The sequence below is a fragment of the Varanus komodoensis genome, unplaced genomic scaffold, assembly GCF_004798865.1.
Source record: "Varanus komodoensis strain SLA01 unplaced genomic scaffold, ASM479886v1 scaffold17, whole genome shotgun sequence".
In the NCBI taxonomy this organism is placed as follows: domain Eukaryota; kingdom Metazoa; phylum Chordata; class Lepidosauria; order Squamata; family Varanidae; genus Varanus; species Varanus komodoensis.
In genome coordinates this window covers 25,684,670-25,701,237 of record NW_025335505.1, presented here as the reverse complement: position 1 = coordinate 25,701,237, position 16,568 = coordinate 25,684,670, and the positions used below count along the sequence as shown (strand labels likewise).

At 39.4% G+C, this 16,568-nt stretch overlaps 1 protein-coding gene across 14 annotated transcripts in view; it reads left to right on the top strand.

Moving 5' to 3' along the window:
- Nucleotides 1-16,568, top strand: part of ATXN1 (ataxin 1) — a 472,419-nt gene that overhangs the window by 242,863 nt on the left and 212,988 nt on the right. For 13 of the 14 annotated variants that reach the window (XM_044426652.1, XM_044426654.1, XM_044426653.1 and 10 more), the window contains one exon: nucleotides 12,332-12,464. The gene's annotated coding sequence lies outside the window, so the exon portion shown is untranslated. Of the gene's footprint in view, nucleotides 1-12,331; nucleotides 12,465-14,142; nucleotides 14,183-16,568 lie in introns of all 14 variants that reach the window. The other variant, XM_044426650.1, reaches the window with a different exon arrangement.

Sequence of the window (16,568 nt, the reverse complement as noted above, 5' to 3'; positions counted from 1 at the left end):
AACTGACCAGAATTGTACAAAATTGTGAGCAGATTTTTGATAGATTTCAATCTCTTGATCAGGCAAAAGATTGCACAGTGCAGGGGTTCAGAAGGAAAAGAGAATGGTCAGAATCTTAAGGCAGAGTTGTAGGAAAGGATGAGTTAGATAGATTAGTTGCTGTGCAGGTTTGCTTACACCAAATGCTGTTGGGGCAATGGTTGGTTTTCCCCATTTTGAAAATATGAAATTCAGTTGCTACTTGGTTTGTCTCCAACAGGCAAGGGCAGAGATGCAGGGCATCTTGGCAGAGAAGAAAAGTAAAGAGAAACACAGCAATCCTCATATTAGTAAAATTAGATATTAGTTTTGGGTTGTGCAGTAGTTAAACAAAACTTAAATAGAAGCCAAACTGGGAAGTGTTACCAAGCAATGGGAAGGAAACTAACCCTCTGAAAATAAAGCCTATCTTCAGATGACAGGAACTCATTTGTTTCTAGTTGTAGTAACCTTATCCTCCCTGGCTAAGTTTGGTATTTGCCAACTTACTCATAAAACAACATAATATCATGTTAGTCCATAAGAAAAAAATCTAAAATCCATTTGTTGACTCAACACTGACAAACTATATATGGACCACCCACTTTAATGTGAGATGTGTAATTCTTCACAATATGCAAGTATGAAACTGAATAGTGAATGTACACTTGGGAACTGTGCATCTGACAGTGACTTGGTACATAACAACTCAGGCTGCTTGTTCTGTTACATTTCAGTGAAAGAGACAGTCCCTTCCATGTATCAGTTCTCTTTTCTTTTAGTCCAAGCTTTGCAGCTGGAAACTTAGCTGCTTGCGATCTTCCACCCCCATCTCTACAAAATGAAAAGGGTTGGCTTCCAAATGTCTGTTTATAGCACCCTGGTGAGCACTTTGCTCCTTTATTAAGGGTGCAGTCCTGCATATGTTTAAACAAACAGTTACTGGTTGGGCATTACTAGGAGTTGTAGACCTTTTTCTGTCTAAACATGCATTGGACTATGCCTTCAACTTGAAAGGTGTTCTTCCAGATCTTTAATATATAATTAGTTGTTTGCCGTAGTCTGTGTATCACACATATAGGTGCTGGACCTGCGCAGTGCAAAGTTCGGGAAGATTCCTCCAGCTAAGCCTAGAATTTTTGGTGGGAGTCCTGCCCCCTCCATCCCTGTTATATAAATAGTCCAGCTCCTGCCATTTTCTTGGTTCACTTTCCATTGCTGTTTGCAGTGCCTTGGGATCTCTCGAGTACCTCAGCCTTTTCTTCACAAAAACCTTTCTTGTATTTCTTACCTCCTTCTTGATCTCCTGTCCACCTTTTTCAATCTTTTCGCTTATGTTTACCTGCCTCCTTTTTGGATACCCCCTTTCCCCATCTATTCCTCACAAAAGTATACAAAGTAAATTAGTCTTTTTCTCATACCCTTACATCTTGTCTTCCTTTTTCCTCTCAAACCGGAGTTTCATAAGTGTGCTGAATGTGGTGTTAAGATGCCTTCCACCGATGGCCATTCTTTATGCCTCACCTGCTTGCGGGAGGAACATCCTGTGGACAAATGCCCACACTGCCCAGGCCTTCACCAAGCAGGGCTGGTCATCTTAGGATGGAGATGTGGGAGTGTGCTCTAAGTACTATGAAAGAATGGTTCTTGTTGCTGTGCCAGCCTGAGCGTACCCACTGTGAAACTGAATGGAGAAGCTCCTGGCTACAGTCTCTGACCTTCATAGCAGCCTGAGATCCTCCACAACAGCTAACAAGACTCTAATTCTGCTTATCCATGTATGGGAAGCCTAGCCTGGTGGATGCATGAGTCAAATCTGTTGGAGGGGCTTCCATTCCTACCCTTGGAACTGACAGCGACAATGACCACCAACAATGACCCTCACCAGTTGGGGCACCCATTCTGGACAATACTAGGACCCGAAAAGAGACTGCATATAAACCACTTGGAGTTCCTGGCTGTCTACACTGGATGATAGAGGTGATTAAATTAGCTTACCAGACTGTCCTAGAGCTCATTCCACTAGGGGGATATCAACATCAACAGCCCTCCATGCAGGACTACCATTAGATGTATTGTGCAGAGCAGCTACATAGTCATCACCATCCACGTTCATCCACCACTATCAGCTTGATGTGAGAGCCAGGTTGGATTGCTCCTTTGGATGGGTGTGTAGCCGTCTGTTCTCCTGTAATGACCCCTTCCACCTTCTTTAATTGTATGCTTGCTAGTCACCCGTATTTGTGATGCGCAAGAGACCATGATGAAGAAAATGGTGGGAGTCTGCCTATTTATCTAATGGGGAGGGGGGGCTGGGCGCCCACCAAAAATTCTAGGCTTAACTAAAGGAATCTTCCTGAACGTGGGACTGTGCAGGCACAGCACTCGTATGTATGAATGCTCAGATGAAAACCTGTCTTTCTCATCACTTTCTTGTAAAAAGTACTTGGCATATAGTTAGAGATCACCTGCATTCCAGGACTGAGTCTTTGCTTTGCAAATGACTTTCTTATAAGTATACTACATTATAAAGAGGAATCTCTATTGCAGTTTAAGAGATTGCCAAAGAGTGAGGAATTGTCTTCCAAACAAGGGCAGGAAACCAGTTTTAGGTGGGGACCAAATTGGCTCCACCATGAACCCGATGACCTCATTGACCTCTGCCCTTTGATATCATTGCCCTGTCCCATGTATTTTGCTTTTCTCTATGCTGACTGTGAGAGAGGCACAGAGAAAATTTTGTTGACTGAGTCCCTGAATGCATGTTGCATTTTGTGTGAACAGATTCACAGTTTCTCCTGCTGCTGTCATTTGTGCTATTATCTCCAATCTGTGATCAAAAGAAAACAGTAGAGCTTCCCCTGCCCACAACTCCCATTTCTTTGTGCAATCTAAGATTGGGGTAATGCCATGAATTTTTCCATAGCTGAATGAGGAACTTCAGAATACCCAACATTTTTCTCCCATGCTTTAAAGTAGTTGGGGGTACTTCATGTTCCTCAGCTCCTGTGATGCCTCACACCTGTGCCTTGTCTGTGCTGAGTGTGGGTGATGGGAGTTGTAGGCCAAAACATCTAGAGCCACAAATTCCCTATCTCCACTCTAAGAAAGGTAGGCCACTGAGCTCGTAACTTCTGATGCTGATTTTCACAGGTGTGCACTCTAAACTGTAAGGAGTAGAGAGAGTGCCTCCCACCTTAGAGCAGGGGACACCAAACCTTCTGGACAAATGGACACATTTGAGAATTTGAGAAAATGCTGTGAGCACCATCACAAAATACCTAAGCAGTGTATCAGTGCTTGTCACCCGCCTGTTGAGTCTAAGGTTCTTTAGGCTGCACCTTAGTCCTTTGTTTTGTGTCTATTGGGCACCACAACATCTGTTTAATAAGGGACTCTAATTCTGCTAATTGCAAGCAGTGCAGTGCTTCTTTTAAACACATATTTCAGCAATATCCAGTAGCTGTTTCAAGTTGGAAGGTGATTATTACACAGATAAATATTGTATTAAATATGATTTAATATTCACTGTTGTATATGCTCCTTCAAATTACAATTATCTGTTGCACAAAAATTAACAAATGGAAGGCAAAATGGATTCTCTGTTTTCTTTTTGCAGCTAAAAGAGCGTTACTACGAATGAAAAAGATAAACACTTCCTGTAATGCAAAGGACTGAGGCCCTTACAATCCTTTCAATATATGAATATATGATGTAAAAATATCAATTTTAAATTATACTTATTTGTATATTTTCTTTGCTTTGTTGAATCCTATTTATAACTACGAAGTTGCTTGCATTTCTCTAACAGCTATTTACATATATTAAAAAGGGAGGAGGAACATTTTTGTGTTCCTGAAGGTTCCACATTGTGGGACCCATTGCAGGCACTATTGAGGGTGCCTCTGTGTGCCTGAGGACTCCTGGCTGAGCAGCAACTGTTCTGAGAGCTACAGTTGGGGGAGTTGCAGAGAGAATAAAACACAAGAAACATTTTTTTCTTCTTTGCCTTCTTTTGTCATGAGCCCGTGCAAGTCTAATGGTAAGATTTGCCTCACATTAAACACAGAAAATTGTCCATGTGACTTAAAGCAGTTCAGTTTTAGGAAAAGCAATTGTTTCATTTCTGAGTGGTTGGATGGGTTTTCTGAAGAAATCACATGCAACCACAAAAATGTGTTTCCTTGTATTTTACAAGTTTTGGTGTGTGTCTTGGCTTGATTTTCTCCAAAAAAATATTTGAATTCTAGAACATATATTCATGTCTTATGGCTTAATTTTTCTTTGAGAGATGCTGGAGTTCAGCTTTGGAGGTCATGTTCACACCCTCTCACATGGAAGTTATTCTGTCTCTCCATGGGCATGTAGAGAATAATGAAGTTCCTCAGTGGATAGGCAATGGCTATCTTTCCATGTTTAAATGTCCTTTTCTTCTTTATGTGTGGTGCAAATCTTAATGTTAGGAAAGGGAAACATGTGTAAACATACCATACAATAATCTCAGTAAGTCTTTGCCATTCCTGAAGAAAAGGAGTTGGTAGGTTAGAAAGCATTAATTTTCTTCCTTTTAAATAATTAGTTTTCAATAAGTTCATTTGTGCCAGTGTTTGTCACTTGGCTAGGTGTACCTCAGGTATATTCTGTGAACATGAGAAGTCATGCAATTGCAGTTTACTGTCACATAAAAATGACTAATGGCATCATTTGTGTTTTCCAAACACATAAATAGCACAACACAAGGGAGTGATGCAGAAAGCTTCTTCGAAGGGACAAGAGTGGCATGTTAGAGCAGAAGATGGAAATGGCTGAGATACCTCCTTAATGAGCTATAGCATACATATCCCTTTGAATAATGTATATTGTTTGCTTATGTTTTTCCATATATGTGAGCTGTTTCACATCAAGATCTGGCAGTAATTGGGGAGCTACGGTAGTCTTGTATAACAAGATATTACATTATTTTAAATGGATGCCACTGTTAAAAGGAGTGAATGTTGAATTTGAAGCTGGTCTTGGAAGTTTAGGGCCAATTCTGACAGCTTTCTCTCAAAGCATACTGTCAGAATAATAATTTGTCTAGGAACTAAATATTCATAGTGATTTCAGTGTTGGTGCATTTTCCATGGAAAGTCAGAGTTTTCTTATTACTTTCTTAGAGCACAATAGTAACTGTGAATATACTGGATATTGTTTAGACCATAATTCTACAAATGCTTTGAGCTGTGGCATATGCATGACTTAACTCTAAATATGTTTTATTGAGACAAATAGTGTTGTGGAAGTCTGGTAAGATTTCTTCTCCCCACCTTTTATAGATTCAGGCCAAATGCTTAAAGAGTCTTCATTCAGTTGAGTTAGCCTTATTCAACAGCAGGTGCTCGGGTTACCTTATAGATGCAATATTAAAACGATGCTGACAGATTTTTATTTGGCACCGAATCTAGTACAGTGGTGCCTTTTCTATAAGCGGTGACCTGTTTCCAACCTAACCCTCTCGATAGTGTATGTAGGATTGTTTTTACAATGTCTTTTATCCCAAATTGGAGAGGAGTATGTGCCTGAACCAGGGGACAAAAGATTGATTCTTCTCCTTCCCACTTTCCATTTTTGAGGATCTTGAAAATGTTGTCTTGCCTTTCTGCACCTCATGCTTTAAAAATATTCCAATATTGCTGATGTGACATCTTGCTTTGAGCTTGCTGTAGTCTTTGGATTTAGTCTTGATCATGTAAACAAATTCAAGGTTAAAGAGAAGTCAGAATTTGGCTTTTAATTTGGCTTGTGAAATAGTGTAAACAAACTTGGATCATGTAAAAAGTGTTCTTAAATAACTCAAACAACTATTCAAACATTTGTGTTAAATCTGTTCGATTTAACTAGCTGTTAACAGCAGAAAAACTGGTACATCACAGTTTATGAATGTCATCCTTGAGATGACATTTGGGCAGTACTTACTTCCATGGTCCAGTGTTCCTACTGCACCAGCAGAAACATTTAAACTAACCAGGAATTGAAAGCTTGGTATTATAGTTATACCAGGATTCCTAGCTTTATAAGTTCCAATTACCAATCAGAGTTTGTTCTTGTTTTATAGTTTATTTGTTTGAGAGTGGCAAGTCAGGTGCCCTTGCATGGACATAACACTCAGCTTTCAAGTGCTGATCAGTTTTGCTTTTCCTGCTGGCAGGCAGAGCCAAAGTAGAGTGATTGGGTTCCTTTCCTTGGCACACATTTTACTCACAAAAGCTAAATTCCTCCAAGTTTCAGTTTCAGCACCAGAAAAGTTACAGATTCATATTCATTATTTTACTCATTTTATTTTCCAGATTTCTGTGCTGTTCTTCAATATAAGCATTCTTGGCATGGCATGCACAATAAAAGAGAATATAACAACAAGCATGCTTAAAACAGAATATAACAATTGACAGGATGCATTAACAATTATCCTACTAGGAATATAGTAGGATGTTTGACTGCTTGTAACAATATAGCATAACAGGTGCCAAATGACCCTTGCTGGGGGAAGAAGCTCATAAATGAGGTAACACCACTGGGAAGGCTTTTTCCTTGTCTTACTTCTGATGTCACAAGCAGCTGCAGCGTGGGGGGGTTCCTTTCCCTGGCAGGCTGAGATGGAGACATGCAGTGGTACCTTGGCTCAAGAATGCTTCAGTTCACGACCAAATCGGGTCGCGAACAGAAATTTCAGGATAATTTTTCTTCAGGTCATGAACTCCGCATCAGGTGACGATCGCGAGCACGCCTGTCTGCCCTGCAGGGGCGCAATCACGGTCATGCTGGGGGTGGGGAGACGGATGCCATCAAGGTTGTGCTCGGGTGGGGGAGATGCCGGCGATCGTGGGGGGGGGGGGATGGCACTTGTCTCCTCTCCCTGAGCGCGCCTGTGATCGTGCCCATCTCCTCCCCCTGAGCACGCCCGGGATCGTGCCTGTCTCCCCCCTGAGCGCACATGCGATCATGTCCGTCTCCCCCCCCCGAGTACGCCTGCGATCACACTCTTCCCCTGCTGAGTGTGCCCGCGATTGAGCCTGTCTTCCCTGTGATTAAAAAAAATGTTTACAGAGCGGATTAACCTTATTTACATTGAACCTTATGGAGAAATTTGACTTGGCTTATGACCAATTTGGGTCACGACCAGAGTAGTGGAATGGATTAAGTTCATGAGCCAAGGTGCCACTGTAACTATAGTGGTAGTTAAAACTACAACTATATCCCACCCACAATCTTTTATATTCCTATTTGGTGAAGATGAATGCCCTAAGATTATGCATGATGAAAATGAATGGAAGAGTATTGTTCCAGAATAGGGATGCAGTGAGCCCTCACCTATAATAATAACACCGTACCTGCCCCAATAATACTGTATACCTAATTTGTAAAGAGTAAAGTAGAATATATTTGGGTGCTCTCTATCTGCCTGAAATATAAATATGAATATGAATAAGGCCTACCTTGATTACCAGATTTACTCTGTTGCTTCCCCTTCTCCACACACCAGGGTGGCCTGCATTATAATCCAAGCTGAGGTCTTTCAGCCTCCTTTTATTTTGCTAGTGGTAATGTCAAGTTGGTGCAAGGCTGTCTTCAGGAACTGCCTTTGTGGGCATGTTGTTGGGTTCTGCAACTACAACAGGGTTTTGAAGTAACTCATTTATCATTTAGCTTTATCTCTTGTAGGATATAAATATACTTGACCTGGCTACATTATTCCACTTTTCATATTAAAAGATATTACACTCAGGGAAAGAGCTAATGTGGAAAAGCAGCTGGCATTTCTAGGGATAGGGAAAATAAAAAGGCCAGTGATATACATAATATCTTTTTTCATACAGTTCATTTTAATAGAATTACTCTTATAGACGCATTGCAGTTTTATTTTTTTGTTCTTGGTGTACTATAGCTATTAAAAAATGAAATGTGACCTCAGAAAACCTCTAGTGATTTTTTTCTGCAAGGTGACACATATTTGTACCATCAACTGAGTCACTGGCCTGTAGAACTGACTGTCGTGAATGTTGTTTTGCTAAAACATAAACAGTGCTGATGGAAAAGTGGCGATTCAAATGGAAAAAAGTTAGATGCTATAATATGCACAATGTCAGCAACTGTAATCATGAAGCACATTTATTTAAGAATATTTTGGCTGGCTTTGACCTGGTTCAGATGTCACAGCAACCTTATTTTCTCTGTATGTGAATTGTTTCCATCTCAAGAAGAAGCTGTAGTGAGTCTTGAACTCTCAGACTCATTCTTGCCTATTGTCCTCTTTTGCAGCCATGAGGAAAAAGCTGGAAGTTTTCGCTTCTGATTATAAACAACCCACAGTTCCCCTTTATGGAACAACGAAGGGGATTCTGGTTTGTTTAAACAGTGTTTTCCAAATGTTTGCAGATTCTGGCATGTTCTGAAACTATAATTTAAAGAAAACACACTTCCCAGAGTCCAGAAGTGGGACATTTCTGCACTCATTCTAGCCTCACAGGAGGAGTAGGGAGAGGATCCATACAAGCCAAGTTCTCTATAGCTTGTTCAGATACAAGGAAATAATTTTCTGTTAGATCTGAACTAGGCCTGTTTAGAAAAATAATTTCACCTTCCACACACCAAGAATATTCTGCTCTTAGTACTGAATTTAATAAAATGAAGCCGAAGAGAGAACAATGGCTAACTTTAAAAAATTCATCTTATGGCAGAAGATCCATAAAGAAGGGGATAACCTGGGGCAAGAGTTCCACTTTTGTCTTGGGTTCCTCATAGAAGGAAAAAGCCATAATGTAACTGTAAGAAATAATTTACTGAGCCAACCTACTGACCCAGCACTTGGTAGCAGAGATGGTAAATAATAACCAACCCAGATGAACTAACCAAGAATTAAGCTTTTTCCTAATATGCATACCACTTTTCATAGCATGCAGATTAATATACCTAAAGTGCTTAAGAAAGCTGCACTTGATCTTATTTTAGGAGCTGTAAAGTGATTCCATGGTTGCAGTAATACTAATTCTTTTTCCTATAGTATGGTTTTGTTATGAGGATTCCAATGATGTGTGCTGGAGAAAAAGCAAATAAGACCACAGCAAGTTTCATGGTCTTACTAAGCCATAAACTGAAACCTTTCCTTTGAGTAACTGAATATGCAGATTAACAGTGTATTCCAAGGAAAGCCATATGGCCTGCCAGTGTTTATTAGGAAGGCATTACTGCAACTAGCATTTGTATTTGTGTTTTGAGCATGTATGTGTGTCTGTAGATGTGCAGTTGGCATGTACTTGGGAGGAAGAGGTGGTCTTCTTAACAAAGAAGCAATTCACTTCTTGTAAGATATGTTCAAGACTATATTGACTTAAGCAAAATACATAACAATTCCAGGGAATAAGGATTCGGCTTGTCTTGGTCATCCTCTGCCAGCAAGCAGTATCTTTCAAGCTGGCTTTTCGTTTATATCAGAGTTGTTGAACCACTTTCCAGTGAAGGGCATAATTCCAAATCAGAGAAGCTTTCAGGGCTCTATTTTGGTGGTGGGTGGACAGGGCTGAAGAAGAAACATTGAAGCTTATACGCATATTCTATCGCAAAGCCTTTGCTACCAGAAATGACACCTTAGGAGGGGCATTTTGGCTTTTTGAATGAGTGCACAAAAGCTAGGAAATAACCAAATTATTGGTATCCTGGAGAAAGGGAACAAGGCATTGGAAAGGGATATAGCCATTTGGGGAAACCAAGAAGGTTGCATTTCATCTCTTGACTTGAGGTTCTTAACCTCTAGTTCAGGTCGATTAAAGATAATAAAAATATGGTTTACTTTCTTTTAATTTTGTGCAGAGAAGTGGCACAATAAATACACAACATTAAAACAATATTAGGGTTGCATGTTTGATCAGAGGATCTTACCAATGAAAATCTTTGTTGATTAAGTAGTGAGGGTTAACTTTGAGGTATTAGAGGGCAGAATGTTGAAGGCACACCTGATTATTTTTTATGTCTCAAATGTTAATGCCCTATGATATCAAGAAGGAAATACTGAGATTGGTCTTTTCTTTTTTCTTTTTGTTTTACTAGTTCTCTTAAATATATTCGTATAATATCCATATCTATTTAAATATAATAGCTTGCTTAATGGAGCAGTGTGTGGTCCTGGGAAAGTGTCCCAAAAGCCATAGTAGCCCCCCTCCCAAGACCGTAGACACTTGCAAGGCCTCACTACAGGGAACCCAGCATTAACTCTTACCTGGCCGTGGCCCTGCCCCTGCCCCCTTGTAGCCTTCCCAGAAAGTGTTGCTCTAATTTCTAGTCTGAGGTTGTAGATGGACCTTGCAAAAACTTCTGGAAGGCCAAAAATAGTACAGGAAGCTCGGTGAGAAAGAAAGAGGAGAGGAGGGGCCATGTTCTGCAGTAGAATTTCCTCACTGATCTCATTTAATTTTTTTTTTAAGGGAGTGGGGGAACAGAAAGTAAAATTGCCTCTGTCATTCCTACAGGACATAAGATAGACAGAGGGCCCTGATCTTCACAGATGAAGATACTAACCTGAAAATTCTTTAACTGCTTGACAGCCCTAAAAATTAAACAAGACATTGCAGATGTTTGGAAGGCTGTGCTGATAACCTTGCTGGGTGTCCTCCAGAGCTCTTGACTGTTTATTTCCTAACTTCCTCTCTAAGCCCTGTACAGTGTTATAAGGGCTGGATTTTAGTCACCAGTAAAAAATAACAAGGGTTCTGGTCTGAACTGTCAGGATCTAGGAGGAGGATTAGAAATTGTAGTTGAAGATGAAGAAGAATGGCTGATGGGACAGGAGATAAAGGGAGACACATGCCCAAACAAAGATGTGATTTACATAGATTGTGGAAGTTAGTCCTAGTGAAAATGGCAACTTAAAAAAATAGTTCCCAAGTTACACAAATTTGGCCAGTTGGGTGTGCCTATGGAATGATGGCATTGAGGGTAATGATTCTATTACCTTGTTTTTCATCTCTATAGAGCAGGGAGGGGCAACATGTAAGCGTTCAAAGGGAGCTTTGTGAGTCCTACCTGGTTTCCTGTCTGCATGCAATTTCAGATTCCCAGAAATTCTGCTGGGAAACAAGACACATGGAGAGCACGTGCCTTCTTTCCCAGCAGAATTTCACTTCCTTCTTAGCTCATCAAACAGGTGTGATTTCACTGAGAAAGAAGCTGTATGCTGCCTCCATATTTTACCTGCACATTTAGCCTGTCGAACAGCTGGGGATGCAGTGTGGCCACTTCTGGTTTTGATGGGGATGGATGTATCCGCAGAAGGTTTGGTGGAGACTGGTATAATGCCCTCTGAAGTTGCCTACTGCTGGGGTAAACACATCTTCACTTTTGATATGATCCCTCCAAAAGTGCCAAAAAGCACAATTACGTTGGTGCCTGAAATAGCCCTGTAGCAACAATTTATGCAGCACTTCATAGAGCGGTGAACATTGACTAGGAAAGAAATAATATTTGCTGAGCAAGAATCTTTTGCATTTTAAACCTTGAGGAAGCAGCATGGTAGTTTTACCTTGATAGAAAAGGCCTGGAATTTTTGCAGTAAGTCAGAAATCACTAAGTGTACTGTCTACATAGCTACAGAATGAGCTCAGTGAATGAGTTTACCTTTTGATAAGTGGTAGACAAAAATTAAAATATGTTAAGCTTGCAGTTACTATTGACAACTTTGGCATGCTAAAAAAAAGTGATGGGGAAATATATATGGCAACATTAGAGCCCAGAAGAATGTTCCCTTTCTCTCTGCTTTGATTATTGAAAATTGGTCAATTAAAGAAAATAAAGCCTATATTGATGTTGAACTGATGTTTTGTATAGAGAAGGAAGTGTTCAGTGCAGCAGAAGAGGTGAGGATAACCTGTATGTGTCTACACTGGACAATGACAGTTCTACAACTCATTTGATGTATTTATCTTTTTACACCAGCCATTTTGCATACCACAATTATTGTTTGTCCTCATTCTCTGTGGTTGCTTCCAACTCATCCCATGTGAATATATTTTGCTTAATGACCAGTTGATCTCATGTTAATCATCAAAGAATGTTAACTAAACTAACAGAGAAAACATTAAAAATATTTTTAAAAAATCTTTAGGTTACAAAGTTAACAAAAAGAGAAAGAACCCACAAAATTGACCACTTACTGTTCTTTCTGGTTACAAAACTAGTTTACTTAAAGTTATCAGAGGCACATTATAGACAGCTCAGGGATTTCCCCACCAACCACTTGAAGTGACATTTCCCCTCTCAATATTTCCTGTTTTGTTTTTAATTGTAGCATCCTGGAGCACAATGAAAGAGTTCTAATGTACAGGCTAAACTTCAGAAAAAAACTGCTGCAGCAACTGGTACAAGGAGGGGAGAAGAAAAAACTCTTACTGTAGCACCTTGGAACACTCCTATCATTTGAAGTAAGTAATGGGAAACAAATCAATGGGAATTTGCAGTTTGTATTGTGTTTGTTTTGTTTTTCAAGCTGTGTGTTATTTCTGTTAAATGCATGCAGAAGAATCATTGTCCTGAGCATGTAGAAAGAGAATGTGACAAAGATGGTCCTTTTTGACACCTGCATAGGTCTGTGGGTAGGTAACGATAAATGTTTTCCTGTCCATAGTTTGCTGTGATCTTCTCCTCCAGGTGCTTTAACCTCTCAGTTAAATTCCAGTATAGGAAATCACAGAACCATAGAACAGTAGAGTTGGAAGTGGCCATTAAGGCCATTGGGTCCAACCCCCTCCTGTTACAAGAAACCAATTTACACCATTGGCTGTCCAGTTTCTTTTGGAATTTCAGTAGTGTGGGAGGGCCCCCAGCCTCTCTAGGCAGCTGATTCCACTGTTGTATTGTTCTGATAGTGAGGAAACTTTTCCTGATATCTAGCCTGAATCTGGGTTGCCACAACTTGAATTGATTATACCATGTCTTGAATTCTGATATCAGTGAGAAGAGTTCCTCTTTGTGACAGCCTTTGAGGTACTTATAGAGGGATACCAGTCTTCTCTTCTCAAGGCTGAACATGGCCAATTCTCTCAGTCTCTCCTCATTGGGCATTGTTTGCAAACCCTGGATCATTTTTGTTGCCCTCCTCTGGACACTTTCTAATTTTTCTGCACCTTTCTTAATCTTGGTGCTGATGAGATTAACTGGAAGAAAAGTACTTGGAAAGGGCTGTGGGGAGTAAGTTATCAGAGAAGGCTTGATCATCACTTGCTTTCATGCTTCTTTGAGCTGTTAAAATCAGACCTCATCCTGTCCTATCTATGAAACTGGTCTAAATGATCAGAATTTAAACACATAGATCTAGTGCCATCATGTCCTGTTTGAGTCTTATTTGCAAATAAATAGCAGTCTGAGCCAGAGGAAAAAAGGGAGTAAGTTTGTGCCTAGATTCTTAAAAGCTTTATTTAGGTCATGTCCTCTGGTGGTTTCCGTCAGCACAATGATATGTTGATCCATGCACTCCCCCCCAAAAAAATGTCTGCAGTAGTTCTTGCAATTAATAGAGCAGGTAGAGTTGGGGTGGAGCTGGGCTGTAGCTTGGATTGCACAGTCACACAGAGGAGATCTAGTTCCAGGTAAGATTTTACTGGAAATTTCCCGCCGACAGCATTTGTTCAGAGACTCAAGGCACAATTATTTGCTCTGCATTAGATTTCCTTACATAAATTGAGATGGAAACTCAGCATTATGAATTTATATACTCAATTTCACAGGTAGTACCCTATGTCTTGCTGGCCCTGTGACCACACAATGAACAATGAGATAGGTGAATTAGGGATTATGAGTCTAGGCTTATGCAGTTGATTTATATGTTCTGGGATGCTTCTCTGAGTTTGTAGTGCAAAACCAGCACAGCATGGAACTGATTCCCATACATACAGTACTAATTTAGCAATCTGAGGAACTTCCCTGTAAAACTGTCTTATGTGCATTGTATGGAAATTACTTTTTTATTTTTGGCCAAAAACATGTCTTATCTAATGCTGCTTGTAAACAAGACTAAGACTGTGTCACTGAAGCATTTCTGCATTCTTTACCTGTTTATTGCTGCCTCCCTTTCTGATATATCTCTGCATATTGAAATTTCAGCTGTAATTGCTTTGGAATGGGGATCTGTTGTATACTGAAGGTACTGTGTCATTAATTATTTAAATTACGATTGTTAGTGATAAATAAGTATCATAACATTCTCACAATATTATGTGCACAACCTGTGCATAGACAGTTGTGTTGATATACAAGGGGAGGAAAATCCACATGGGGGTACCTGCTAGGACCAATGCAAATGTTAAAAAATAGTGAGCAAGGTGTCCCATTCTCCAGTACTCTCATTTAGACTTCAAACAAAATGGTGAGGACAAAGCAGCAAGGGCCAGATTTAATGGTAGTTAGGTAATTAGACTTTTGCACTCAAAAGTTTCAGATTCTGTGTGGAACAAGTAAAATAAGTGTTTCAGTACTGGGTCTGATATCTGGTAAGCATCTTTTGCAGCTGATTGTTGGCTATCTTTCTTTAGAGAAGGATGCCTAAAAAATACTGTTTGCAAAGCAGGTGTTAAGAGTTCTGGGATCTAAAGGAAATGGATGGGTTTCAGTTGAATAGTCTTCCACAATTGTATTGCTGTTTCATGTTCTTGAACTCTCAAGATTCTTTGGGATGTCTCTGTGACTGCTTATAAGTTGGCTAACAATTCTATTCATGAAAGGTCTTTAACTGATATACTTACAACAAAATTTTCCATATTGCTGTGAAAGACGCTGAAATGTTTGAATAGTACCATAATTAGTAACTGCATGACTCAGACTACATTGTGCTATTTTTGTTTGCATTTTTTTAAAAGCCCCTCCCCCAAACCCCACACAATATCAATTGTACTGAAGGGTTTCACTCTGCTTTTTAAAAATTTTCTGGCTCTTTATTTTTCTCTTATAAAATTGGCGAATTGTACATTTCTTTGTACATGTTCTGGAAGGGAAACAGTATTAGATCTGCAATCTAATACTGATAAGAAGATAATAAGTAGAGAAACAAAAGACTTGCAGGCGTCTTTTCTTGTTAGAAATATAAAGTCTTGTTACTTCCACACATTGTAAAAGAATACAAGGAAATCACTGTAAACAATCTGGTCCTGATATATTTACAGTGTTTCTTTCATTTGAAGTGGCCATAGAATTAAACAAAGTTTTGATTTCAGTGCTGTATAGAATTATATGTGTATTTCTGAAAAATTCCAGCACTACCACCTTTGATCTTGGGTCATTGCAGTACAGCAGTGAAAAGGGGTAGCACTGTCTGGGCAATTAACTAGAGCTCTTTCTTTTTTATTGTCACTATGTTCCTTGTGATATTTATTTATTTATTTGTTTGTTTGTTTGTTTGTTTGATTCATATCCCACCCTTTTCTTTTTTTAAAGAACTCAAAGTGGCTTACATCATTTTCCTCCTGCTTGTAATCTTATCCAACAACCCTGTGAGGTATGTTGGATTGAAAGTCTGTGACTCAGTTGCCTCCACTCAGTCACTCAGTTGCCTCCATAGCTAAGCAGGGACTAGAACCCAGATCTCCTAAGTCCCAGTCCTGTGCTCTGTACCACTATATCATACTGCCTCTCTTTTTAACTTTTGTATTTTTGCCTTTTCCAACAAATACAATGTGCAGTTTCATGTGCCAGTTTCAAGTGTTTTGTCCAGGCTCATGAAAAAAAAATACTCTGCAAAGACTAAGGTAGACTTGACGGTATGTGGTCAAGCAGAAATTCCTCTTAGAGATATTTTATCCTTTTATTTCATACACAAATAGAGCAGTTTCTAGATCCAGTCCTCCTTGTTCCTCCTTGAAATAATCTTAGTTGATCCGTGAGTGCAACTGAAGTATAGCTGAAATATTATTTTGGGCAATGATGTTATTCGTAGATGAAAATGCTTCTTAGTTGGTGTCTATTTATTTTGTAAATACTTGTTTGTACTTAAATATCAATAAAGGAGGAAAACCTCCATAGAGTTTCCTCTTTCTAGCATTCTTTTCTATCTTACAAAATAAGGTGGTGTACAAATGAATTATGCACACTGTGTTGATTGTGCTATTCATTTGAATAGTATTTTTTTAGGTACTAGAAAATCATAATCCTTTTTAACTTTCCTGTAAGACAAATATAGCAATATGATTTGGGAGTGGTGTAGGGGAAGAGAAAACTTTTGGTGACAAGAGATAATGTAACAGAACAGCATGTACTATTTCTGGATTATTACGCTCTCTGTGTTTTTAAAAACCTGTTCATTTCTATATGTATGTATTATTTTGGATAAGTGGACATTTAGAGAATGCACAGGTTGTGCATTCCCACAATGCAGAACTAGAGCAAGGGGCAATTTTAGTTTTTTGTGGATTTGTTTCCTGTGCTTCCAAGTGGTCACAGTTTATTTATCATCCCTCTGTTTCTTATTTCTTCTAAAACATTCAATTTAGCTCTTTGAGGCGTTTGATTCTTCTCATCTAATGGCAAAAAGGACTTGC